This window comes from Strigops habroptila, chromosome 11 (assembly GCF_004027225.2).
Source record: "Strigops habroptila isolate Jane chromosome 11, bStrHab1.2.pri, whole genome shotgun sequence".
In the NCBI taxonomy this organism is placed as follows: domain Eukaryota; kingdom Metazoa; phylum Chordata; class Aves; order Psittaciformes; family Psittacidae; genus Strigops; species Strigops habroptila.
Genome location: NC_046360.1, coordinates 22,299,273 through 22,327,105, shown reverse-complemented (window position 1 = coordinate 22,327,105; position 27,833 = coordinate 22,299,273). Strand labels below are relative to the sequence as shown.

Below are 27,833 nucleotides of genomic sequence, written 5' to 3'. Positions count from 1 at the left end.
GGATGCAATCCTCCCTCCCAGGTGGGGGACAACATGGTGAGGAAATGAGAAAATCTGGAATTTACCACTGGCTTTTTTCTCAGGCTGGCTGTTTCCAGGTAGTTCCACTGCCTGAAGATATGTAGGTGAGGCTGATCAGGAAAGCTTTCCTTCCAAGAAGGCAGCTGGGGATTAAAGAATTAGAGCCAAATGCTGCTCAGGACTTAAGTTAAAATTCAGAGATGCTCTTAAGTTGCCTGAGCTCCCCAGTCCAGTCATGTTCATTATTGTTACTACCAACACAAATAAACTGAGCAAGCAGAGGCAATGACACATCTGTCACAAACAGTGGCAATGCCACGTGTCTATCGCCATTAATGCCTGAGCAGCGTGCACATGCCCAGCTTCCATTTATCCACAAGGCAGAGTATGATGAAGAGCAGTGAGGTGGTTACATCCAGCACTGCCACAGAACTGCTCAGCAGACATAAAATCTCCTATTTCTTTTAATGCAAATTACTACAAGTGCAATGAGTTCTGGTTTTAGTTGTCACTGAACACAGACAACCTAGATTAACTTAGCAATGCTGCAGAATACTGGGCATGCCCTTCATTTGCTTAAACCACACTGGCTGACTGCCTCTGCTCTCAGTACATTTTCTTATAATGCAAAACCCCAAGTTAATTTTTTCACAGCTGGTGCATTTGCAGTCAGTTAAGACAGAGAGATCACATCATAAACATCTACTACCAAGAATTCATAACGACCCAAAAGGCACATAAATGGCAGTGTCTTTTAGAAACATCCTCTTGATCTTAAATAGATGCCTACAAAAACAAGAAATAAATCCCAACATCACTATAGCACAGCCTGTAGTATCTCACTATCAATAGACTGTGGGCAGAGGACACATAAAATTAGTTTCCATGATTTATAGCATCACTGACGTTAAAGACAATAAATGCAGTAGGAATAAATAAATTAGGAGTTAAGTTAAATGCCATGAGGGCTTATTAATTTATAATATAACTAAATTAATCCACTATCAGTATCTAAAGAACTACTGAAATCAAATGTTCTTGGGGAGTTGTTAAGAGGAAATGAGAAATTTGGTTTACTCTTCACTGCCACCTGACTGTTTCAGCAATATGGGATTCCAGGCTCCCGCTCCAGATCTTCTGTTTTAAACAGTAAAGCTGAAAATAACCTCCTCTTTTAACAGCATGTACTTTTTCTTCTCTGATGCACCAAGCTAAAGACTTAATACGGGAGTGTTGTCTGCAGACAGCAAAACAACATCTGGCAGCTTTCCGAGCATCCCATCTGAAGTGACTCTTTGCACCATGTACAGGCAAACTGTAGAAGAAGTCAGATCATCTGGTGGCAGAGCTGGGTAATGCCCCAGGTACAACTGGAGTCTGCACATCACATTTCTACCTACTAGATACTCAGACTATTACTGTAAATTGCTGAACAACTGTATCAGATGTCCCAAGAGAGGAGAGGTGCCAACCGCTGGTTTGTGTTGTACTTGTACTTCACAACAGCCTTCTCCTCCGAACACAAATAGGAAATGGAGAATTCAGCTCAGGAGTGCGAGGTCACCTGGGACTTCTGTGGTAATACCTGAAGTGATGCTGCTGTAGAACACCACTGTAACGTGCAGTACCAACCTTTTACTAAAAAACGGTATTCTTGCAAAGAGACAACCATAAGGGGCATTTTTAAAAAGGAAAGCTAAAAGAGATTAAATCCATTTAAAAAGCATCTCCATCCAGTGCAGACTCCTATGACCAAGGCTAATTCACACAGGTCACTTCTGCCACAGGCTGAATAAGAATTTACAAGAGAAGCCCAACAAAATGACATCATCATGATGTAATGTCACACAGGAAATCAGAATTTAATAAAAATGGGAGGCACTGCAGATCTCAGGTTGGTCAAAACAAGCAGATTTCCGCACAGCTTAAAGCATGTGGAACATGTCAGCACGTCCCAGATATCCCACTGTAGTCATTCATATCACACCTTCCTTATTCAAAATTTCTACCCAATTTTTCTACATGACCTCCAGGGAGCACTTACTGCAATAGCAAGTTCTGACTGCCATCTCGGTTATTCAAATGTATTAAGTAATAAACCTTACAGCGTTTATTGAATTATTAAAACATACTTAGCAGCAGCTTTGCCTTAGATATCAGGTTAAACAATACCTAGTATCTAGCTCTTCACCTGCTCAGTGAAATATCTTTCAGCTTTTTACATATATAATGACATCAGAGAAATACATTCTATAAGTTTAGGAGGAGAACTAGACATCATCAGAAGAACAGGAAACCTCATGGTTAGGGCGCATCTGTAATCAAGTAAAGGGAAGATAGAAATTTTGCACAGCATATAAGTTTCTGCTCAGTAATAATCAGTCACGGTCAAGTAGCTGAAAAGGCCATCTGAGATGCTCATGTTGGGAAAGCTGGATGGCTCAAGGGATTTTCAAGACACTAAAGCTCACCTAGGAACTGTTCCACAGTTCGATCAGCATAAGTATCTTGCATGTACACTTAATGCAGGTTAACAATACCCCTGCTGTTGTAGCGGAACTGCACTGTAAGCAAGGGTGAGACAAGGTGTAAGAGGAAACCTGTTACTAAACCAGTTTTGATAGAGAAATCATTGTATGTGAAGAAGCTCCAGGCTGCCAGCATGACAGCAGCTCCAGCTGGAAGGTCAAAAACCATTGACGTGATGTCTGTAGAACGGCTTAATATGAAGTAAGGCAGGTACCACGAAGCTGTAACGACAGCCCATGTGTGCTCCTTCCATTCTGCATATAGGTCAGAAACCAGGCTTAACTGGCATGAATAAAACTTACAGGTTGCCTTTTTGCTTTAACTGCAAGAGGCAAGTATGTTCACTGCAATTACGTACATGTAACAAGGACTGAAAAGCTGCAACAGCTGGAAACAAGAATTTTTCTTAACGATATTCTTTTTTTGCCCTCACAAATATTGTTATGGAAGGTCTTCAAGCAACAAAGAGCTGGCAGGTAATGAAAATGAATCATTAAGATTTTGTGCATTATGTGCACATTACACCATGGCCGCTCCATTCCAGGTCTCCTCACTCAGGCATACTGTTATTTCTGGAATACAAGACTCCTCAGCACAACCCTGACAAGCAGAGATACAGCCGGGCTCCTTCCATGCTCTTCCTTCCTCCCCTTCCTCTGACCAAGATACAAAATCTCTCCACCAGCCACTGCATTCACTCTAACACTCATCTTTTGCCCAAAAGCATCCTGACAGCATGAACAAGCAAACATGAACTCTCTAATTTTCCTCATGTCGCTCCATACAATTTTTAAGGGGTTTTTGTATTTGTATAGATACAATCTTGTTTCTACTCTAACACAATATTCCATTTCAGTTTTTAAAAGCTGATAGGCAACCCACAAAACCCCAGAAGGCACATTACACCTCTTCTCTGCTGCAACTCTGAACTGATGTTACTGCAAACTTTGTGTTATTTTCATAACAGGACAAATGGTTTCAGCTTTTTATTTGTATAAAGTCTGCAAAGGCTTTGTCATTCTACAGGGGAGAGGGTGATAAAGGGATAAAGAGTTAAACCAGCAAAGGCTTGGTTTTCCAATGTTAAATTTTATCCGTCTAGTAACACTGTAGTGCCTACTTACAGTGTAACTTCACGTTAGCAGTGTATGAAATAATTCAGCCTGTTGGCAGAGATATTTATGACCAAGTCAATTAAGGGAACCATCTCAAATGTACACTTGCAGCCTACAAACACATACATGCATGCCTCGCTGCAGAATAACCCTAATGATTAACAAAACAACAACAACTGCTGAAAGCAAGTGTTGGCAGAAGTGTATTCCCAGAATTGTAGCGGCAATAATAATTAGGCTTCAGAGCTAACAACCCACTGTCAGAAGTGGGAAGAAAAAAACATGAACAAAAGGTAAGACAGAGTGTTGGTGCCTTAGGGTTTTTTATAAAAATACCTAATTCTTATAAAAGTGGCAATGGCAAAAATGGCAAATTTCTTTTGCGGGGGAACTGAGAAGTCACCTGTGAGCATTGTATTTAATCTGTTCTGTAAGTCATTCTCTACACTTCTTCAGCACCTACGGCACATGAAAACTGTTGAGCCCTGTAATGTTTTGTATGAGCATGCATCAGAAACATCTGGAATACCTTCGTACAATTTGATAGTACACTACAGCAGCTTCCCGAACTATTATGATGATCCAGAAACATTTTCACCATTCAGCATTACACGAGACCTACTAAAAACTCAAGGAAAGTTTCTTCTATATTTTATTTTTAGAAGTCTCTACCTTCCCCTTGCTGTGGTTCTCTGCTAATACTCAAATTTTCTCCCTAAGATACTTCACGAAATGCATGAAAATCACTCTTATAGCCTTGAAGACCCAAATATTTGCACTGCAGTTCCACCATTAGTCAGTCCATCCCAAAAGTTGGTTTAGTCACCATAAAGAGCTTCCCCCAACCCCAGCTCCATTCCCCAGGAACGCCATCACGCTACCAATAGTTATTTAACTAACCCATCACAGATTAAATTTCTCAATGGACTACAGTCACTTAAAGTCATTTAAAAGCTACTGTGAAATTTCCAACACAAGACACATGTTTGGGAAATGCCAGTTTTAAACAGAAGCCCAGGACTTCGATGCCAGCCACAAGGAAACATGTCCCAGAGGGAAGGATCTGAGCTGCACACAAGTATTTCAATACAAGAAAGATACTATTAATGTGTTGAGGTGCCTCCACTTGTATTTCCTACCAGACCAGGAGAAACCAAGCATGCTCATCTCTTGCAGAAACAGGTTTTTCAGTGACTTCTTCAGAAATGATTGTGCCTTTTTTATAGATGCAAAATGCAAATGCACCGGCTGCAATCCAATTCCAGGAGCCTGTTCATCTGAGCTGTGTGATTACAGACCTGCTTTCTCCAGCTGAAAAGCAGAGCTGCTTTTAGTTTCTAATTGCATATTTTTTTAATTATTAGTTTTATCAAAGGAACTAAACTGACAGCACAAGCTATTTTTACAAAAGCAGACAAACGGGGCATCAGGTATACTCGGTAAAAGATTAAACAAGGGAAGAATGTTTTTGACTAAGAAAACCCATTACAAAACTTGCATTGCCTTTGTGGTTTTTTTTAACACTAAGTTCACCCAATATAAGCAGCAATTTTTCTACAAACTTGCACACAGTATTTGAGCAGAGAATGAGAGATGCACATCAGCTACTACCAGAAACTGGTGCTCCTAATCGCTTTCTTTACAATAATTCAAAATACTTCCTTCACAGAACTTTTTTTTGCACAAAATTAACTCATGAAACAATGATTTTTGAAATAATATTTTATCAAGCTATCAGCCTAAAGTATTAAATAACTCAAGGAAATTGTAATTCTTAACTCCAGACTACTGGGAATGAGATGGGGTTTTGAATGGTATTAAGAGCAGCAGAGAAGAGCATTCAAAAGACATTCTGAAACCTCCCGAGTGTGAAGTTCATATTCAATCCTGATCTCTACAGTCACCTCCATTTTCCTTTTGCCAGCTCTCTCCCACCTTTCCTTCCCCACCGCTTCTTCCTCTCCATCAAATCAGACATCACCCATGTTTGTGAAATCAAAGCAGCTGCAGTTCCTGAAGGAATGAGATCTGAAAGAGGGACAGCCTGTCAACTTCAATTACTCACATACACCTACAGGTGCTCATTTCCGACACATCTGCGGTGAGCGGGTCAGTGTGCGTACGTACAACTTCACCCCGCTAGTTGGAATCAGAGTATTTTTATCATAATAGCCAGTCCTGACAGCAAAATGCTGCTAGCTCCAGCCAGGGAATGCTGCACTACCAAGGAGATGGGTGCTCCAATCCAAGTCCTGTCATTAGCATAAGACTAAGCAGCTAATTAGCAGAGAAGCAGTGACAAAGAGCAGATGTGGATTAACTACAACACAGCACTAGCATTTATCACTAAATTCTCAAGAGATTTTCAAGTTCCCAGATGTGGAACTCGGGCCATATATCCATCCTATCAAAGTTTTTAGGTACCAACATTGGTCACTTCAATGGGATTTGACTCCAAACGCTTTGAGAATCAGGGTCCAAACCACTAAATTTTGGGAAGCAAACCCAGGTGCAGAAGTAACAGGAGAGAACAAGCTGTCCCGCTGCTGCTGTTGGTTCCTCCTGCTGCCTGAAGCACTCACTGTCTGAGAGGACAGCTGCCATTAGCATGAGAAATAAAAACAAAAGCAGCATTTTATTTTCTGCCCTTTCTTTTTTCTTTCTTCTCTTTTTAAAGAAAAGATTAGCAAGCGGTAAAGGAAAACTCTCCACCAAGCTGCCCGTAAGTACAACGCTTGCGTGAAATCACGCTGCCGGTTACACCAACAGACGTCATCCTTCTCGCACCCTCTCAAACAGTGTTTCCCCTAGGAAACTAAATCAATAATCTTAAGCAACAGCAACTGCACACACAAAGCAGACTGCTTTAAGTGTAACATGAAAAAGAACTGTTCATGTTGGTTTTAGGATTATGTGTTTTAATTACACCCCTTCACCCTCCTTCTTGCTTTGTAATTGAATTTTCTTTTATCTTCAGAAGGCTAACTTTATTCATAAGAGACTGTGGATAGCAGAGTTCAATCCTCTCACTGCAGAGTCCTGAGGTCTCCCACTGCTTCCCAAGACTTCATTCGCATTTTGTTTTAAAAGGCCTCCAGCTCAGATGAGCAAATATGTTTTTAATGGAAATAAATGCATATCTAAAGGAGGAACATTATAAGGATAACAAAAAAATTGTTTCCCTTTGTACCTGAAGGGATCCCAGAAATCCTTCACAAGGGCTTAGAAAAATCCTATTCAACCGGCAGATATTTACAGGACACACTTATTTACAGTCTATTTAAAATTACAGATTTGGGTACCATAACATGTTCTTCATTCTACCTGTGGGATCCAGCGTATCTCACAAAGACAAGCTGGCTTCAATATGCTGCCATTGTGCCACTAATACACTCTCCTGAGTGTCTGATGCCCTGACACTTAACTTCTCTTATGTGAAAAGAAAATCCTTTTCCTGCTACCATTACTTACAGTGCAGAACTTGGCCGCTATTCCAGTTCCACTGCCAGCACATCTCTCTTAACATTATGTCCAAGCAACAATAATAAGAGGCTAAAAGCACAGAAATATGGTCACTTCTCACCTTACAGACTGCATTACTTAATACTCTGCAGGTGTAAAGTGGCACCGAAGCCTTTCCTGTGAAACACTTAAGTTTTGTGAGAGGCTGAGAAAGGATTTCAGAGCAACAAGGCTTTAAAGGGGGCATTTTAAAGTCTTGAAAACTGAGAAAAACATACACACTGGGCTGGGTATAAAGCCAGTACAGGTCTTGGTGAATTGATTAATTCTGAGAGACTTCATGCACCAACACAAATAATCTTCAGAAGTCCCCACATTTGATCCTGGAACCTCTTCAACCAACCATGACCTTCAAACCTTCTGACGGGGAGCCAAACAGCCCCTATTTTCACTGTAGCTCGTGAGCCGTTTCTGTATTATCCAGGGAAATGCTGTCTGACCTTGCTAAAGCTCCATTTGAGTCACTACTAAGACTCTACCACTCTTTGCATGTACAAACAGTGATGACAAAACACAGCTTTCCCCCGTATCTTTTCCTTCTAAATGGAATTACAGTATTACGAGCTGTGCTAAATCATGGGACTCTCTCTCCAGGCAACACCACAAAAATATAGCCTTGCCTTTGTTACTGCTCATTAACTGACATGCTTCCTTCCCAGTCCTCCTCTAAAAAGTACCGAAAGCTTAAAAAAGAATAATAAAAATAAAGAAAAGAAGACAACAGCATTTAACACCACCAATCTCAAATCACAAGAACATTAACAGGCCTAAAGGCCTAAGAACAGTGACAGCACAGGGTTTTAGTGAAGAGCTCACAGTAAGTGATGATGTTTTTATTACCCCAGCATCAGGAGTGGTAAAATTACAGGAAAATCTGTTCTCGTTTTGAGATTTTTTTTTTGCACTTCTGTTCATACAGAGAGAAAAATCAAGACTTGAGCCTAAGGGCTCAAAGACAGAGAGCGACTGAAAAAGATTCTGCTATTTTTAGGAGTACAATTTCCAAGCTTGATCCTGACAACACTGGAATATTTGCACTCTCATAAAACGTATTTTCAAATTCATACTTTTTTTTATTGAATTATTTTTGCAGCCCCATCCCTGCAAAGTTCAGCACATATTTTTTCAGGCATCACGCTGCTGGCACATGCAACCTTATTTCTGTTCTTAACATATAAATACAAAAGAGAGAGAATACCCTTCTATTTAAGTTCCACTTCAACTTTTGAATCAATAGTTGTGCTCAGAAATTTTAAATCAGACATGTTATAATCAGAATTTTAATTTTACAGCAGAATGTAATAAGAACAGTGCTTAAAAAAAAAAAATCAAAGGATACTCTTGTCCTGAAAACACTACCTTAAAAAGCTCTTTTACGAAATCTCCTGGATTTTCTTCCCCTGGTCAGTATTTTGTATCTAAGTGTAGGCCCATGGAAGCTCTTAACAGCTAAACCCACCAGAAATACCTGTATGTATTATAATCATGTGCTTCCGCTGTGAGATTCAATTTAAAATATACCCTTGATTAAATGGAAAAGAAAACCATTTGCCTGGTTGTGTTTAAGAAACATCTCTGCTGACAGCCCAGGTCTGTTTTGATTTGCTCCCTACAGATACGGAGTTGCTAGCAAAACATTCAGCGGGAAGTGCAGCGTCGGATGTAAATTATACCAGCTCACACTTAAGTGCTGCCCTCAGCTGCAACCAGAAATTGCACAGACAAGCATTGCCATGATCACTTCTAGGAGTAACAAGAATGTAAAAAAATGGATCCCTATGCAAAGCAAGTGCATAAATTGAGTGAAGAACTGGCCTAGAAAAAAATACTCCCTAAAAGCTTTCCAAAGCTGAGGTCAACACCTCTGCAGTACCTTAACTTTAACGCTTGTAAGGTACTTTGTTAGTAACTTACGGTTACAGAAATGGTCTTCTAAACACACAAGATTAAAAGCTTGTTCTTCTATGACAGGGCTAGGCACACCCAGAAGTAAATGGCCACAAAATGAACAGAAAACTGCTGAGGTGCAGAGAAATAATGAATGGATTTTTCAAAAGGGTCGACAGAAAAACACTCATTAGCAGCAAAATGAAATCACTTCCCTGGCTTCTCGATGCAACAATCTCCAGCATATTTACTGCCTTATACAGGAGTATTTCACATGGAATATAAATCCTTTGGATTGTGGTATATTCCCACATAATATGGATTAAATGTAATATCCATGTTCTCCTGCACACATTACACAGGTGTCAGGCACAGGTAACTCCACAAGGCACTGTACAGGGAGACCGATTTGCTCTCTTCTATCTAGACTAGGGATGTTTGGTTTGTCATTTTCCAAACTGGAGTAATGGGTAATCTGTTCCCACCACAGCATGCAGGCTTGCTGGCTGTGTGGAAGCCAGCAATACATAGCTGAACTACCAGCATTTTACAAACTTCACCACCTGAGAAGATGGGAATAAGATTATCTATATGTTGAAAATACTAAATTCCATACCAAGTGCTGCACAGCAGATCCAGTCAAAGATAACTTCATCTAATGATGCTTTGTCATTTAATGAAGTTAATTCATCAAATAACAAGAATTAAGAGTTTTACTGAGGATATGATAAAAACTGGGCATTAAGGGCAAAACCAAGTTTAATGGTCACCTCAGCCAGAAGGGTGTCCAAAAACTAACAAGAACACGTAAGAAGTGGTATCAGCAGGTTTATACATGCTCCACCATCACAATGAAAACTTCCTTATATTAAAAAAGAATTGTGCATTGTAAGTGCTAAGAAGTGCCAGTTTGAGAGTCTTTTGCATATGGAAATATTTTCATTATTAATGTTGTTCTAAGGATGCAATTTAGTTTTATCTAATTTAATTCCTTCTACCTCTGCCCTGCAAAATACCTGCAGGAATGTCCAAAGCCAACAGCGACAGCAGCTGTGGCCACATAAACCCCGAGGCCAGCCCCTCATGCACATCTCCTCAGAGCTCCCAGCACCCTGCCTCCCGTGCCCTCTGCCTGGGAGCTCAGCACAGAAATGCCTACTTGAAACCGGGAAAAGAAAATCCATCAGGTTCCAACCGTGGGAAGCTCTGAGCACCATTAATTCCCAATCAATGTCTCCAACACAAGTTAAGGAAAGCAAACATCTTGCAAGCCTGATGTCAACAGACACGGTACCATTTTCCAGGATCTAGTATTGTTCACAGAGACTTGAATCATATTGGAGCACTTTGAAGCACCTCATATTTTAGAAGCTGATTATAAAGACAGGAAGTAATCATAGAAATAAAAAGTAACTTTTTACACTACAAGGAGGAATATTGAGTCTGTACCGAGCCCTGCCTTTCAAGAGAAGCACACAAACACGGAGTAAGTGTGAAGTTTTAAGAGATGAAAAATAAATGATGTTTGCCAAGAACTGCAAAAGGATAATAGAAGATGAAATTAAAGGGAGTATAATAAGACAGAGAGAAAGAAACAACCTCACCTATACAATGAGATCTAAATTAGCTACTGCAACTCAGGATTTTGAAACTGTTACGTTTAATTCTCTTGGAGCATCAATCCCTACTCATTAAGAGCCCCAAGGAATGGAGAACAGAACAGAAAACACTGTGCTACAGTTCTAGAAAGCCAGAGCACCTTGAGACAGCATGGTGTCAAACAGCCATGGCCAGACTAGAAGATGCACAAAAAAGGTACCAAAGATCAGAGGCTTGAAACACTTCTAACAGAGGCAGATGTGTAATTCAGTTTTACAGGCAAGTTAAGAAATACCCATAGCCAGAAAGAGCAGTCCTGCCCAGTCCAGCACTACACACAGACACAAGCTGTGGACAGGCTTCAGCATCTTCTGTACAATAAAACTGGTTCTTTCTTTGAGCTGAACAGTGCAACTATGGAATAGTACAAGAGGGACGTGCAAAATCAAACTACTATGAAAAAGAAGAGTAAGGAAAGGTTATTCACTATTTCTCCCAGCACAAGAACCAGAAAACACAAACTGAGCACTTTTTCACGTTGCACATAATTAAACTGCAGATTCAGAACCACACGAAGTTGTGGATTCAGAAAGGATTAGACAAACTGACAGAGAACAGGTCAAATCACCAGTCACAGGTAAAATTATCGTCACTGTGCAGCCTGCACAGCCGCGTCACCGACTGCAAGAAGGACCATGCTCTGCTTCACTGTTTCTTATCCTCATTTCAACTGAGGTGAGACCCAGGACCAGGTGTCCTCCTGATCCAACACTTCATGGCAACTTTTATGCTCATCACAGCACAAGCTAGACTTGAAACTGCTCTTCTCCGGCAACGCAGAGAAGAAACTTCGCAGCCACCTCCAGTGACTATCACACTGGTATTTTTCTTTCAAATTCCACTGCTAAGGTAGACTCTCAGAATGGTTCATTTTCTACCCTGAAGTGGATTTTGCCATGCTGTTTGTAAGAAATCAGGTTTTTGCATTGTGGTAAGACAGATTTCTCCCTTTTGGTCAGATAACAGAAAAATCATACACTGTTAGTCCTTGAAATCCAAAATACACTGCTTGCTTCAGAGACTCTCCCAGCCTGACCACTGTAACCATGTAACCCAGCTTTCTGAAAAGAGACCTCTTTAGAAACAGCAATGCCGCTAAGTTTCTCTAAAGGTGCCTCTGCCGGTTGATAGGCAGTTGCTATATTGTTTTATCGTATTATCCATCACTCACAGTTGCATGTAAGCATGATCCAGACTGACAAAGCATATTCTGATATCATTACCTACGTAACAGCACAATCAAAAAGCATTTATATCAATTGCTTTAAATAAAAGAGTATTAAACTATGTAATTTTGCAATTTCTCAATAACCTAAAAATAGTTCCCAATAAGATTCAACTCCTGTTTGCAGACAAAATATAAATGCAGAAAATTGAACCTGATTATTTAAATAAAAAACTTAGCTTTACTATAAAAAGATAATTTCTGCATTTCTTACTGGATAATCATAAGAATTATAATTTATGTCAAGTTGCTTTTAGATGGAAATTGGACTCCAATTAGAAATAAAACCTGCACTTTCATTTTACTTAGCTAGGTAATATTCTTACCTTAAAAGCACATACAGAGAAAGCAGATACAAAGAAAACAGTATTTTGGTTTTCAATTTAATGAATACATAAAGTTAAACAAAGAAACATTAACCCCAATCAAGAACGGTGGGTTTTTCTCTTCTCACCTGGTCCTTCCAGCTGTTACGCTCCTGTCTTATTTTTGTACCAAGACAATCTTCCCTGATTTCTCAGCTTCCAGACATTATCCCTTTCTTACATAAGCTGAACTGGTTGAAAAATCAAACCCAAACAAACCAGCTGTTGAACACACTCCCTCTACACTTGCAGCCAGGCTAGAATTACCTACAACTGGCTTATTATCACAATAAACTCTGGATTCATGTACTTAGCCAAGCCACATCCTTAAACACACTGGTTTTCATTAAGAGGAGTGACAAAATAAATGCTTACATTTGCTAGAGAGTAAGTTCAAAAGAAAGATTGGGCCACAACACCAGTGGGAATTCAAAAATACAGTTCCTCCCCTCTCCCCCAAATCTATTTTAAAAGTCTAGCAAATAACTTAAGACATAATCACCTTAAAAAGCAGACTTTTGTTCTTGGCCAATGTACTAAAAAGCCTCACTGCTGACTTGATGAAGTCTTGTTTTGCAAATAAATGAGAAAAAACTTCCCTGAAAGAGGGGAAGATTTTCATATGCCTGTGCCCATGGTCACATTCATTTAAAGGGAGTTGATTAGTTTGGTTCAATTGGCCAATTAGTGCTATAGATGTAACACTTCTGACTGATCCTGCGCTTTCATTATTTCTTAGGGCCATTAGTTTAACCCTCATGGTAACACTTTAAAGAGCAATAAGCAGAGTTAATCCTGAAAGGAACCACTGCCACCTTCAATAATTTCTCTTTTAGGATGTGCATTATGTGAGTTCTGCTGGCCCAATGGCAGGAATGCATCCCGAGGCTTCACCCTGCCTGTCTGATAGGCATTTCCTACCTAGACATTTCTTGAAGAATTTCATTGGACAGATCTTGTCCTTTATATTCACACACCACTCGAACAATTTAGTACTTAACACATGAACGGGGGCATATTTCAAACTTGATGTTAGTAAAAAATAAATACTAATATATGAGAGAGAAAGCCTGTGTATGTAATACATACACCTATAAGGCTTCAGTAGCATTTCTCAGTACTGCTTAGAAACACCACAACTTTTCCAGCACCACATCCTCGTTCTTGGAGCACTGAGTGCATGAGCACTGAGGCCAATGGTGACCTCCTTTCAAGAGAAGATGCTTTGACAAGAAAGAAAGATACTTACAAAAATCTCACCCTAGCTTCAGATAAGGCTTTACAGTATAAAGGCATTCCACAGTCCTAGATTTAAAATACTTTTTATGTTTTATGACTTCAAGACAAGTAACTTTCTTTTCTTAAACCAGAGGCCATGGCTCCCCATGCACAGAGCAAAGAGCACACTCAAGCTGCAAACGTGCGCGTTACTACAAGTCCTGAGTAGCCAGGTATTCCTACTTCAGTCAAGCTACAGAAAGAAAATACAAATATCCCAAATAAAAAAGAAAATCTTACATTTATTTATCTTTTCATAGGTCAACAGACTAATAAAGAGGTAAGAAATGCCAAGGCATCACTTATTCCAGTATGGAGAGGCAAGATACCCACAGAACTTACAAAAAGCCATGAGTAATGAATGTGCACCCAGCTTCACAGGGGAAGTGCCTTCACTTCCTGACTTCATTGGTTTCTTCTGGAAACAATGACAAATCTGAAGGTGCTATTTATGGCTTTCTCTCATCCATTCCCAGAAGAAATAGAGACTACAGCCTCTAACTACATGAGGACGGAGTTAATCTTCTCCTATCCACTTGATACCTACTTCAGTATCGCTGCTCCAATCCCTTACATCCTTACAAACAGCAAAACCTTGCAGGGTTCCCCTCCACCACCATTACTTTCCACCAATGCAAGGCAGAGCACCTCTTGATATACGCTGAGAGCACTCGACTCCAATCAGCCAAAATGGGAGAGGAGGTCACTCAGCCCGACGTAGTTTACTCTTAGAGAGAGAAAAAAAAGCCAAGATGCATCTCTTCTCTCTCATCAGTACTCTTAGGATCTCAAAGCTGGTTTAATAGCCACATCATTTTTAGATAACATCGAGTTCCACTAATCTCTTTTCCAACTCATCTGTTTGAAAAAAAGAGGTAATTTCTGTAGTGAGCAAGAGTGTCCTCAAGTGTAACGGCAAATAAACCAGTGTAAATGAAGTGCCACAGCAATACAACAATGACCTTGAAAACCAGCAAGCTGCTGCTCAGGGTGGCTCTAGGGACAATAATCACACTTTAAATGTCCACATAACCTGAACAAATGGGTAAGATTGCCCCTGTAACTAGCAACTCACCTGAACTGTAGGTAAATATCTGCCATGAGCCTACCCGCCAAATCCAAATGGGTGTAAAAAGCCAATACAAACCACGCATGGCTCCCACCTACTTGAAGTGAAGGAAAATCTCTTATATGAGCATTGTTTGCAAGGAGTAACCTGTGCAGCAAAAAACTAGTGTCATTTAAGACTGCTCTGTCTTATTAAAAAAAGATAGCTTGAAAGAGCAGAAATCCTAGGATTAGAGTCAGGTATCTACAGAAGACATGGTTATTCCACTACAAACCCCCAAGAAGTCCTCTTGTCTTGGGTTTTAACGTTATTATTTATCTGGTTTCCCTAGGAAACAAGGCTCATTTCATTAATTTGAAATGTCCACACGTACACAGTTTTCTGCCTATCCTCTCATGCCTCATCATCATCCCAGCCAACAAAATGGGAGAGGGGCAGCGGGCTCAACGATACTATGATCCTACAAGTATTGTACCAGGACACTTATTTTTACAAGGAAAAGAAATGTAAAACATTACTGTCTCTGCTGAAAATAAAACTGATGCAGGTATCACAGACAATCAAGAAGAGGTAAGAAAGAAAAAAGAAGAGGTGGAGACAGAGAGAAAAAGAGACCTTGGGAGCAGTCCTGTGGCTCCCAGGCCTTGTTTACCTGCACGGTTCCTAGCAAAATGCTCCTCCATGGCGTCTGCAGGTGATAATCCAACACTACTAAAACAAAGCAGAAAGCTACCCCCTAAGACATGCTGCTTTCCACCTCCAAAGCATTTTTAAGGCATTCATTTAGGACTCTGTAACTACTCTGCAGCTTTGCATTAACACGCTAATTTCCCAGGGATGTGGAGAGTTACCTGGAGAGTCCCAACTAATATGTAGAATACCTTCTTCCAGCCAAAGCTCACAGCCTCCTGCCTCATAAGGGAACACTTAGAATATTCAAACAAGTGATTCCCCTAAGAGATGCCCTATTAAGAATGCAGAGTGGAATTCATTTTCAGTTCTACAGACCAGCCTTTGCTAAGAACACTAAAAAAAATACAATCTCGCCCATATAATAGGAGCATAAGAAATAATAATAAATAATAATAATAATCTGTACCCTTAGAACCAAACCCATTTTAAAATCAAATGAGCAATAAGCAACACCTCGATGCTTCTTTCATAGGCTTTATCAATATAAAGAAAACTGAGCAGTGGAAAGAACTGCCGATTAAAGTTAGAAAAAAATACATAATTACATAAAAATACCATTACACTGGTGACATTATTTTAAAATAATAAGATATTAATATATAATTAACATTAACTCTCGTTTTCACCTTTTGCTGAACTTGGACTACACAATCTGCTAAATCTCCCTTTCAGGATCTCGCATGCTAATACAACATGTGCCTTCAGGACAATCTCCGCAAGCATCTGAATCAAAACAAAACAACAAAAATCAACTCCCCCCCCCTTCTCAAGTAAGACAGTAATCTTGAGAGGAGGCAAAATAAAAGCCTACTAAAAGCTTTAAGCAACACCCACTCAGGTTTAAACCTATGACCTAAAAACTGATCGCCATTTCCCAAAAGCAGGAGGAAATGGGCACAAAGTCAAGTCCACTGCCAGCAGCAGCACTGATGCTCAAAGCTACCAACACAAAGACAACACATAAAATCTGCTCATCATCAAGCACGATGAGTCAGATGGACAGCATAAAAGAAAGACCTTATGGTTCCAGAAAACATTTGTAACTTACACAGCCTACACAACCTACAAGATACAGAAATGCACACTTAAAAGGTCAAGAAACCAAATCTGACTGTTATGTTACACTGAGACCGTGTTAATATAGGAACAATGGATGTTTTTAGGTATCCAAAGCTGTCTCCCCAAAATGCCACTTACTAAACACCTCCCAGGTTTCTATTTCTCCTGCACTTAAAGGACACTTTAGCGAATTTAACCTGAGTGACTGTCAACATGTTCATGTAATTGAGTTGCTGCGTGTCTAAAGTGCATCACTTGTAGGACAATTACTTAAGTCAAGCCAGCGCAAAGTGACTGTATTGATGTCTGCATCAGCACAGGAGCATCATGCCATGGCAAAACTTCACAACTGGAAGCACACTAATGATGTTAAAGTGATTTCTGACAACAAACAGAGTGGATTCAAAAAGTGCGCATGACAAGACAGGGTAGGGTCTAGAGCTGCCACTGGTCTGCCATGAAACAACAACAAAACCACCCTGTAACACGTTAACCAGAACCTACTACCGCAAACATATGTTTGCAATACTCTTTAACATCTTGCCCACGAGACAGTGACAGATAATAAAGATAACACCACGCAAACTACATCAGTCATTTACATGTCACTGTACACTCAACTCGCCTTTCTTTTCCACACAGCAACTGCTAAGGAGATTTGCCAGGTTTAAGAATCAGATAACTCAATACCAGCAAATTAATATAGATGGGGAAAAAAACTGCACAGAAAAACCCATACGGATCAATAACAACTACGATCTGCCACAGTTTCTCAGCTCTCTGTCTTGCAGCGCTGTCTCTTGCGAAGAATGCACACTCCAGCTTTCCCGTGACAGGATACTTCAAGTCTCCCTGTGTAACTGCCCAGCAGAGAAATCCATCAAAAGGGAGCAAAGTCATTCCCCACACACCTCCACACCAAGCCTAGAATCATAAACAAAGGTGGAGAGAGATCTATGAGTTTTACTTTGTTGTCTGTCTTGCCCAGAAGCATCTTCCTGCTTTTCCACTAACAGAGGTTCTTGGAAGAACTAGATTTCATTCTCATCCTTCAATCACAGCAACAATTCACAAACCAAAAGCAAAAGAGGAAATGGCTGAACTGAAGGCAGGAAGCCCACTAAGTCTTCTCCCTAGAGATGATCTTTTAGATACACAGATGCTTTTTTACTCTTTTTTAATTGTAAATCCCATGTCAGTAGTACCTACCACACGGGAAACCTCTGTTTTCAGTTAACTGATGTATTTTCATCTTGACACTCATGTACTTTGCCCCAAAAGCTGGCTATTTTGAAACAGCAATCAGACCTTAGATCAGAAATCCATCCTGCTGGGTGCTGTAGACACTACAAGTTACAGCCCCCGCTCCAGTAAGAACACGACCATTTCCCAATAACAACTTCTACTCTTACAAATCATGTTTCTTACCCATTCACATCTATCATAAGCCTTCAGTAAGTTGCAAACCAATGGTATTTCTGAAGTCACAACATGGGTTACCGTTTTCTCCAACATTACTTTTGCAGGGCGCACCTCACACTCTGCCTTATGGAAGTATTTGCTATGGTAACCTCCTGGGCTACTGACAGCAGCCAGCTCCTGTGAAGGAAGGGACAGCAAAGAAACAGCAAGGTAGGCCTTTTCTTTTGCTGTAAAACCTTTCCCATTGGAATTTGGCTGTCAGAGCAGGTAAAACTGTCAGACATAAAGGTTACCATGTAAAATCATCTTATAATGGCAACAAGTTTCTCTGAAGTAGATATAATTGTTCTGGTAAAGCACACGTGACCGCAAAATGGGCATCACCAGCCTGTTTCTGAAGAAAAAAGGGCCTTGTGGAACTCGACAGTGAATGGAGTTAAAAATGCACAATTAACTGCCCGCGTTGTTTTCCTTCTCCTTTCATTATTTCCACTGGGGGGGGGGGAGCCCTGGTAACAAGTTTGCAAAAGCCACAGACGGAAAACTTGCACAGTCCCTCCCATGCGGGCATTCCGCCCCCCCCGTTTCCAGCCGTCGCTGCCCAGGCGGGAGCCCTCCCGCAGCCGCTGCCCCGGCGCCGATTCCTCCCCAGCCCGAAGTTGGCGTCCCGGGGCATCCCCGGCACCTCGGCGGCCGCCCCGGGCCGCGGCACCAGCGGCGGATTTACGACTTCAGGTGCAGAAGCGGCGGGCAGCGCAGACCGACTCCCCGAGAGACAAAGGCTCTCGTTCGCCGGAGCGCCGCCGGGCGCGGAGCCGCCGGAGGTGCGGAGCGGCGGCGGGCGCGGCGCGCACACAATGCCCGGCCCCGCGGCAGCGCAGGCCCCGCAGCGCGGGCGGCGGCGCTGCGGGAGAACCGGCGGCGCGGCCGCGGAGGCGGCGCCCGCCCCTCTCCCCAACACCCACCCACCCAGAACGGGAGGCGAAGAGCCGCCCGCTGACGGGCCACTTGACGGGGAGCGACGCCAGCCGCTGCCCCGGGCGGGACGCGCGGCGCGCCGAGCGGAGCGGAGCACGGCCGCGCCTGGCGGGGTGCAGAGCGGAGCGGGGTTTAAAGGTCCCCTTCCACCGCCATTTTGAGGGGGAGGGGGGCGAGCGAGCGGCGCTCGGTGGGCTCGGCCCCCCCCGCCATGGCCGTGGGCAAGGACCGGCCGCGCCGGGGCGGGGGCGCGGTGCGCACAAAGTTCCCGCGGGGGCCGGTCGCGTGCCCCGCCGGGCGCACACCCCCCCCAACCCCCCGCGGGCGCGTGCCCGGCCGGGAGGGCAACTTCGGCCCGAGCGCGCCGCGGGACGCCGGGGGCCGGGGCGCCGCGGGCCCCTAGCGGGCGCGCGCGCCGAGTTGCACGCGGGCAGTTGCGCGGCGGCGGCCGGCCAGCCCCGCGCATCGCTCCTCCGCGCGGGAGAGCGCGCGCTCCCCCCGCGCGGCGGCCGCCGCCGCCTCCCCGCCGCGCTCCGCCTGCCTCTTCCCCCCTCCTCCTCCTCCTCCTCCTCCTCCTCCTCCTCTTCCCTCGCCGCCTTTTTTTTCCCCGCATCCAAACTTCGGGAGCCCGGAAAAACCCTCCGGGCCCCGCGCCCCGCCGGCAAAACGCACCCAACAGCTGCGCCCGGGGCCGCTCCGGCCGCGCACGGCCGCCGCCGCCGCCCGCCTCACCTGCGGGGAGTTTTTCCAGCCCTGCGCCGCTGCCGGGGCTCGGGCTCCCCGGCGCTCCGCTCACTGCCTCATTCCAATATGGCACGGCCCGCCAGAGCGCATGCGCCCGCCGCCCGCCTGCCTCCCCCCCTCCCGCCCCTCCGCCCTCCCCTCCCCTCACGGCTTTTCGGGCGCTCCGACTCCCTCCTGGCGCGGGCGCGACGAGTCCGCCGCCGCGCCGCCGCCCGCCCGGGCTGCCCGCCCGGCCCCGCAGGGCCCGCCGCCGGCCCCGCCCCCGCCGCGCTGCCCCGGGCTCCTGCCCCCGGACACCTGCTCCCGCCGCGCCGGGGGCAGCCGCGGGCTCGGCCGCCGGTAACGGGACGCGCCGCCGCCGCGACTCTGCCGGGGCGGGCCGAGGCGGGGCGGGGCGGGCGTCCCCACCCTGCCCGGGCGCCTTCGCTCCGTCGCCGCGGGCAGGGGCACAGCCCGGCAGGCGGCCGGTTCCTTCCGCGGGGTGCTCGGTCCCGTCCCCGTCCCCCCGAGAAGAGTCATCCTCCTTTCCCCTCGGAGATACGCCGGCCCCGGGCGGTCGGGGCGCGGGGCCCGGCGGTGCCCCCTGTGCGTGACCACGACCCTCGCTGCGGGGCCGCGCAGGCAGCTGGGCCGCGGCGGCGCCGCAGTTTGCGGGGGGCAGGCGGGAGGCACCGGTCCCGTATCGCGTTCCCCCGTCCCGTTTTCCCCCGCCCAGGGTGGGGACCGGCGCCCCGCGCACTCGCCGCGGCTGCCCGCGGCGCAGCGAAGCGAAAGAAAAAGGAAGCGGGTTGTGCAACACCGCGCTCCTCCTGCCCAAGCGGCGGAGGGGTGGGAAGGCGCGTCCCCCGGCCCGCGCAGGCGGTGCGCGCCGAGGCGGTGGCGAACAGCGGCGGGGGACAGCGGGACCTGAGCGTGGAAAGCCCTTGCGCTCCTCGGGAGCGCATCCGCCCGCCCGCTGCGGCGGCGGCGGGCCGAGACGGCGGCGGGAGCGCTGCGGCCGCTCTCCGCTCGGCGCCGGGAGGGACGCCGGGCCAGGCCGCTCGCAACGGGGCAGGCTCCCGCCTCGCCCCTGTCTGAACATCCACGGCAGGATCACCGCTGCCTACGTGCCCCGGCGCTGTGGCGGACACTAGTTGCTAGTAACTGGAAATAAGTGTTCGGTGGGGCAGAGCGGATCGGAGCGAGCCGAAATCATTGTCTCCGAACTAGAGAAGTGCCAAGAAATAGACAGAGCTCTCGGTGCCGGAAGAGCGGCGGGAAGAACCGATGTAACCGTGAACTTGCTAATTACGCGTCCAGCGGCAACTGACACACGCTGCTCGCTCTGTGCGCGGTGGCACCGAGAGACGCGGGGACCGGATGACTCCCGAGTGATACAGGGCGAAACCACGCGGGATGTGCACACCGCGCACCCTCACAGCGGGGGTTTTGCTCTCCACGCAGTCGAGAAACCTCCGTTTCCCGCTGGCCTGAAGTTAAAAAGCAGAGTCGTTTCCCCCTGCGCTCGGGCGGGAGCGCAGCACGCCCGGCCGCCCCGGGGCAGCGGGGCCACGCCCCGGCACGGACCCGCCCTGGCGCTCGGCAGCCGCCGCGGCACTGCCCGAGGACGGTCCCGCCGGCGCCGGAGGGCTTCTCGCCGCGGTTCCGTTTCCCGGCCCGCCCGCTGCCCTCCCGCCGGGGCGCGGCGAGGCCCGGGCCATCCGCTAGAGGGGGGTCTCGCCACGGCGATGTGGGTGCAACCGGCTCTTGAGCCAACCGGCTCTGCAGCCGCCGCTGAGCCCCGGCAGGCACCGGCCGGGTCACGCAGTGCCACCCCCGGCCGCCCCGGCCACACGTCCAACCGCCGTGGGTCCCCAAGAACGTCTCCGCACTCCCCGCGAGTGACGGCAGCCGCCCCTTCCCACACTACGAGCTCCGAGAAACTGGGGACCCGTCCTGCAAAATCCCAAACCCGTGTGCGGCAGGAGGAAACACCAAAACTCGGGTATGGCAGAGCTCTCACACCGGCAACAGCAAGAAAACAGCTCTTCCAAAACGTTCGGGTGAGCCTGGAAATTAGCTTTTGATACCTACAACGGGGGAAGAGAGTGTAAAAAACCAAACATGATCCGCACGGGTCTGTTCTGTGGAACACCTGAAAGGTCCGTTTTTCCACTGCACGCTGACTTCTGTGTCATATTAGTTGTCAGTCACAGCAGGGTAGCTATTTACAACACCCTCAATGGGCCAGCCTCATGATATATTAGCTTTGTGTCACCCGTGATGTTTTGGAGGAGGTTGAATCTTCCTTTCTGGACCTTCCACTGTGTCAGCGAACATCCTGAGACACGGAGCTCGCACACCATAAACACACCCGTCATCCCACAGGGATGACATATCTTTATATCTCCTCTGCAGCAATGGCAACGCACGAGATGCTCAACACCACTTGAAGACTGGAAGACAATATGGATAACCTCACTGTGCCCTCGGTGCCTTGCTTCTGTCCTCAAGGCTCCCCAAGCATCGCCTCTTGTGAAACCGGGAAATTTCTAACTTCCAGTCTCATTTATAGCCATTTGTTCTTTACCATTATTATCCTTCAAATTATTTTACCTCACTGATATTTACCTAAAATGTCCCTATAAATAGCAGTTAGATCATCATCTCTCAGTCTTTCTGCCGTATTTTTAATCTTCTCTCTAAATAGGTTTTCCAGTCTTCCAATGTCCTCTATACTTTCTACCCCACATGCACTGTTCTAAACAAGGTCTGAACAATTATATTAATACCTCACTGTCTACTGAAAATACCTCACTCAATGCATCCCAGAATACATTAGCATTTTTAAGACCACATTACAGTGGCATCATAGTTACCCTACAACCAATAATGGATTCCTCTCCTCATAATCTCACATTTGATGAACCCCTGAGCTTACTCGCAGTTATTCTAATTAATCTTTAAGTGCATGACTTCTTGCTATGATATTCCACCCCATTTCTGGTACACCAGGCAATAGATCATCCTCAGCCATTGTGCTAGTGCACTTTAAGAAGGTACTATGCCTTAAAAAATGTGTCTTGTCCTATTTTTAAGATGATTTACCATCCAGCCTGCTCTGAGGTTTCCCCTCATCCACGGCAGCAACCCATCCACACCTTTGCCCATGTCAGAAGGGTGGCAAACACGCTGTTCCTGGAAAGCAGCCTGCTCCTGAGCCTCTCTCTCGGAAACTTCCCACCTAGAGGAGACCCACAAATTTCTGAGCACACTCCACTTCTTCAGGCAAAGGTACCTTTTGGCAACATGCTGATCTCACAGCAGTTCACCTGCTTCCCTACAAGCTCGTGCGACGTTTTGGCACTTGTTTTTTGTTTTGACAAAAGCTGTGTAGGCCATTTCTTCTACAAAGTTAAACCTGAATGCTTCATGTGAAACAAGCCATGTATCTTTTAGCATCATCAGCCTCCTAATCATTAAAACTTATTTTTCTTGTTTACATGAAGTGATTAAAGAGGAATTCTAAAGTTTCTCTAAACCCCCTAGTACTCAAATCAGTAGGTCGTGTATTATTAGCATCACACCATCTTTTCCTTCTGTCATTCCCTCATTTTAAGGAAAGCCTGTTTTGAAGCTAAGTTTTCCTGTGCTTGTACTCAAATGTGTAGCGGAGCAGAGCATCCCCCTTCAGTGAAGGGGGCATAATTCAGTTACAGGAATATCGCAAGTGTCAGTGGGAGCAGAACACGGAGGCAGTTGCTTTAAGTTACAGATATATTAATTTGAATTAGATACAAGTTGGTTAAAAGTTTTGTCCCTACTTCTAGAGTAGATTTGCTTGAGTAAAGACTGAGAGGTTTGACCTAATGTAGACGTACAAGTACTATATACTGGTCTTACTGGAATTACTGTTTGTATCTTATGTGGGGAAGGATAGTGAGATTGGACCTAATGTGGACATGTGAGTACCACATACTGGTCTTACTGCAATTACTATTTGGATCTTATGTGGGCAATCCAAGAATGCTTCTGAAATCCTGGGACCCTTCACCACCCTCATCTGCAACCCAGCCCCTTAATGGGGCAAAGGTGGGTGTTTGTGAGGGGAACAGGGGCACTACCAGAGCTGCAGGGCAAACCAGCGTGGCCCAGGGGAGAGCTGAGAGCAAGCCAAGTCTGTCTAATTCTCTACTCCACAGGGAGCTCAACACAGTGGTTTGAACTCATTAAGTTTTCCCTGACTATAGGGACTTTCTCGGCAAATGCTGTTGATGTTTAGCTGTTAGCTTAGAACTGCATGTCTTATTCCAAAATATACAGCGTTTTATTACAGTGCTAAAGAACAAAAATTGCTAAAGACTTTTTAACATTCAGTGCTCTCCACTGTTCCCATGGGCATCAATATACAGCTCGTACTTTTGGGATAATAACCAGAGACATATGTTGATGTATTTGCAGTTGCCATCTCTGTGGTCAGTGAATCAGACTAACTCTAACCCAGAAGAAAACCTCCTGTGGGTGACTGAGTGACATCCTGGGACTTCTGCTTTGCTCTTCCTGTTTTCAGACTTTTTTGTCTGAAAAATATGTCGGTTTTAAAGTTGATGAAAGGCTCAGCTGACAGCCCCATGAAAGACAATCTCTGCATCCCTGAAGGAACTCTAATACAGACATGAGGGAAGAGTCCCCTCAGACTCCTCCCTTTGCTGTTGCAGGAGCATGCCGATAGCACACACGGTAAGTGCAATCCAGACCATCCGCCTCCTTCAGGCACCTTGTTAAAGATGCTCCTGCTGGCAGCAGCCTATGCTAGGTGTGCCAGTAGCTTATGGTGTGGACATCGGGGATATTAATAGTTATTGAGGCAATGCTTTCTTTTGTTTCAAATATTCAAGACAGCTCTCTTTAAAAGGCATTTCGTTGGTGTGCAGATATGTTTGATCAGGTTCAGCTGCAGGACAGAGGGAAGAAACTGAGATCCAAGTGGCTTCCTCCATACCTTCCCTTCCCCACCTGCCTGCTTCTGGTTCAATACTCCAGACTTGGCACAAGAAGGCTTCGGGGCCTGTGTAGCTCCATTATCAGGCATTTAAATAAGTGACAAAAAAGGCTACAGGGCCCTTAGTTAAGACGCTTGGCTGGCAGCAGCAGAAGAAATAATTTATAAACTGGTCCCCACAGCATGGGACACCCACCTTCCACCTTCCCTCCAGTTCAGATTTCACTGAGTAATGTTCACTTTGGACTTCTGCAGGGTCTAGAATTCCTCCAGTTTCTGTGAGATGTTCAGTCCACAAGTGATGTTAGCACAACAGGCAAATGAAGGGGATCGTATTCTAATACGTGTGTCAGCATCTACATTATTTTTCCACGGCATCAAGAGGATGAGAACATTCCAGAGAACAAGGAGGAATTTCTTAACTATCACCTTCTCCCAGTACAATTTTTGTAGCAGTCACCTGATGAATATCATAGAGGACTGAAATATTACTTGTGCTTGTGGCAGGCAGCATATATGAACACTCACACACCGTTTGCTTCTTCATGTCCCTCATGGCTTTTACGTTACTGCAGTGTGGGCCATCTCTGTATGCAAACTACTGTAACTGAACCAATACTGACTTCAAAACAATAAGATCCAGGCCCAATAAACTCAGAAATAAAAAAATGAAACAGAGGGAGAGCAAGTACAGTCACAGAACAGTGAAAAGTTGAGTATATCAACACTCTGTAATAGAAGATACCACAAGAAGAATATTTATCTCTATAGAAAAGCAAAGCCCCTCTATCTATATAATGTTAATTTTGCTCTTTTATGGTTCTCGTCTTTTACATTTCTATCCACTTTCCAGCTTCTCACACAATTTAACTTACCATCTGTGCAAGGCAGTTACCATCCACACCCACAGTACTGGAGTACCCTCGACTTCAGTAAGGACAGAGCCCTACTAAGATTAGCTTGCAAATACTGCCCATATTGTATTTTTCTGCATTGGACTATGATCTTGCCAATACTGATTAGCAGCTATTGGCAGGAAGAGATACAGAGAATGTTTAGGTTTTTTTAAAGAGATACAGATGGAAAAGAGAGGCAGAGAACATGCTTTTTATGATAAAGTTTAGATACCACAATGCAATTGTGCAAAACCAATATTGTAATCTACCTAAGAACAAATACCCAATTTATTTGTTTCAGTTTATGGGCAAAGTGATTTTTCTCCCCAGATTAGAAATGTTTATGTAGGTTTGGAAAATCCTGATCAGCCCAAACCCAGGAAACCAGATTAGGATTATAAAGAGCAGTAAAGCAGCCTGTCTCGTTTCATTATGCAAGCCAAATGAAATACAGAAATTAAACCAAGAGTGGGAAAACAACTAATACTTAAAACTGCATTGGGAATACTCCAAAGACTCATTAACAGATGAAAAAGTATGATTATCTTGTTAGGAGTACTACCACCCATATAGAAGCTCTAATCAAAACAATAATTAAACTTCCAATAACAATCTCCCTGCATCATTAAATACTTTTGTACAAATAAATTAACTCTGCCAGCCAGAAACATCCAATAGAGACAATTTACCTCAACCAATAAGTCCAAATACTCAGAAAGCCTCTCGCATTCTTACCTGGGCACATGCTATCATCCTTCTTCCAAAAAAAAAAAGGTTTAAAATAAACGATCTTGACAGCATCCCTATAAATTTCTGTATTTACACCACCACTGATAAATCAATGAACCATGTGGCTTGAGATAACAACCTGTCCCTTTGCCAGTGGTGAAAACTGATTCTCTTCCAACTAACACATGCAGCTGGGCAGGAATATTTATTTCTGAGCAAAGTAAATGGACACTCAAGTGCAATTGTCGATATGCAGAATCTGGCAACAAATCAATACTGACTTTAAATAACCAATTTATGCCATTACTTTTTAATACCTACTAATCTTGTTAAAATCCCATAGCATGCCATCCTGAAGCAGCAATGCCTGCCTAATTTCTTTTGGTTTGTGGGTTTATTGAATTTGAGGCTTTAAGAATCCTGTTATTGGTGAGTGTCAGTTTCTAGCTTTTCTCTTTTATTGGCTTCCGTGGAAATATCTCCTGAGCTTTTATATCTTCACTTCAATTTGATTTTTTTTCCTGTGTCTAAGAAGGGTGCAGGCCTGAATTTGGCATGTGTATATTACTGCCTCGACTCTGCAGAGGCAAACAGTACCAATATTATTTGGGGTTTCAGGGACATAGATTAAAGCACATATACTGAGCCTTTATTTATGTTCCTTTAAGTAATCTGAAGAAGTGTAAGTATATTAGACAATTTGCAAATTATCTGCAAGAAACTGCATTCTTGAGCCACATAAATAGCAGTGCTCATGTATGTATCATCTTGTAGCCTAATTACGAAAACATCTAAGATCAAGATTAAGAAAATTGCCTGGATTCCTGAGGTTGGAATCCAAATTTAGAAACAGAAATATGTTGCAGAAACCAGGAGCTGAAATTCCTATAAAGCCAAAACTAACCTTTCCAGATGCACCTCCAAGAATGGGCCAGGGCCGAGACACATTAGCAAAGCAGTGCTTGTAGGGAATGTCAGCCAAGCTGTACCTGTTCAGGGGAAAGCAGAGTAATACAGTCTCAGAGGTGTGTTACTCTGGAAGCTTTTAATAGCAGAAAGCTCAAAAGAGTGTAAAATTACTGGTTTGAAGTAGATTAGAACTGAGGAGCCTTATGTTAACATGACGGCTTAATATGCATTTTTAGGAACACCTCAGAAGACAAGTTCAGCCTGTTCATGGAAGTGAGGAGACAGGAAAACCCATTGGAAGAACTGCAGGGGAAGATAACTTTGTTCTCTTATGTGCTAGACTCTACACCTTCTTTGACTAGCTACGGGTTTAGCCTTTATTTGTGAATATATTAAGCAGTTGATCAGATTTACATGTTTATTCATTTTCTCCCTTAATTTAATAGGAAGTTGTACAACAAATCTAACTGAACCGCTGCAGGGAAAAATACAGGCTGCATCCCACGACAGACACAGTGATAAGCATTTGGGTTCTTTAGGAAATGCCACCTGATTTTGGAGCACTTGCAATATGCATAATACAGTGAGACTCAGCCCCCATGCTTACTGGTGTAACAGTTACTGCTACACTGGCAGAAAGCAGGCCAGTCCCTTGAAGTGTCACTGAACAGTTAACTACTTTGGGGCTTATTTTGTAGTCTTGTGTGTCATCCATTAGGAACTATCCCTGGAGAGAGGATAGTAAACCAGAA

At 44.6% G+C, this 27,833-nt stretch overlaps 1 protein-coding gene across 3 annotated transcripts in view; it reads right to left on the bottom strand.

The window, feature by feature from the left end:
• Positions 1–27,150, bottom strand: part of SFMBT1 (Scm like with four mbt domains 1) — an 80,236-nt gene extending 53,086 nt beyond the window's left edge. For 2 of the 3 annotated variants that reach the window (XM_030501798.1, XM_030501802.1), the window contains exon 1: positions 19,555–19,622. The gene's annotated coding sequence lies outside the window, so the exon portion shown is untranslated. Of the gene's footprint in view, positions 1–19,554; positions 19,623–27,076 lie in introns of those variants that run through there. The other variant, XM_030501800.1, reaches the window with a different exon arrangement.
• Between the last annotated feature and the right edge of the window lie 683 nt (positions 27,151–27,833).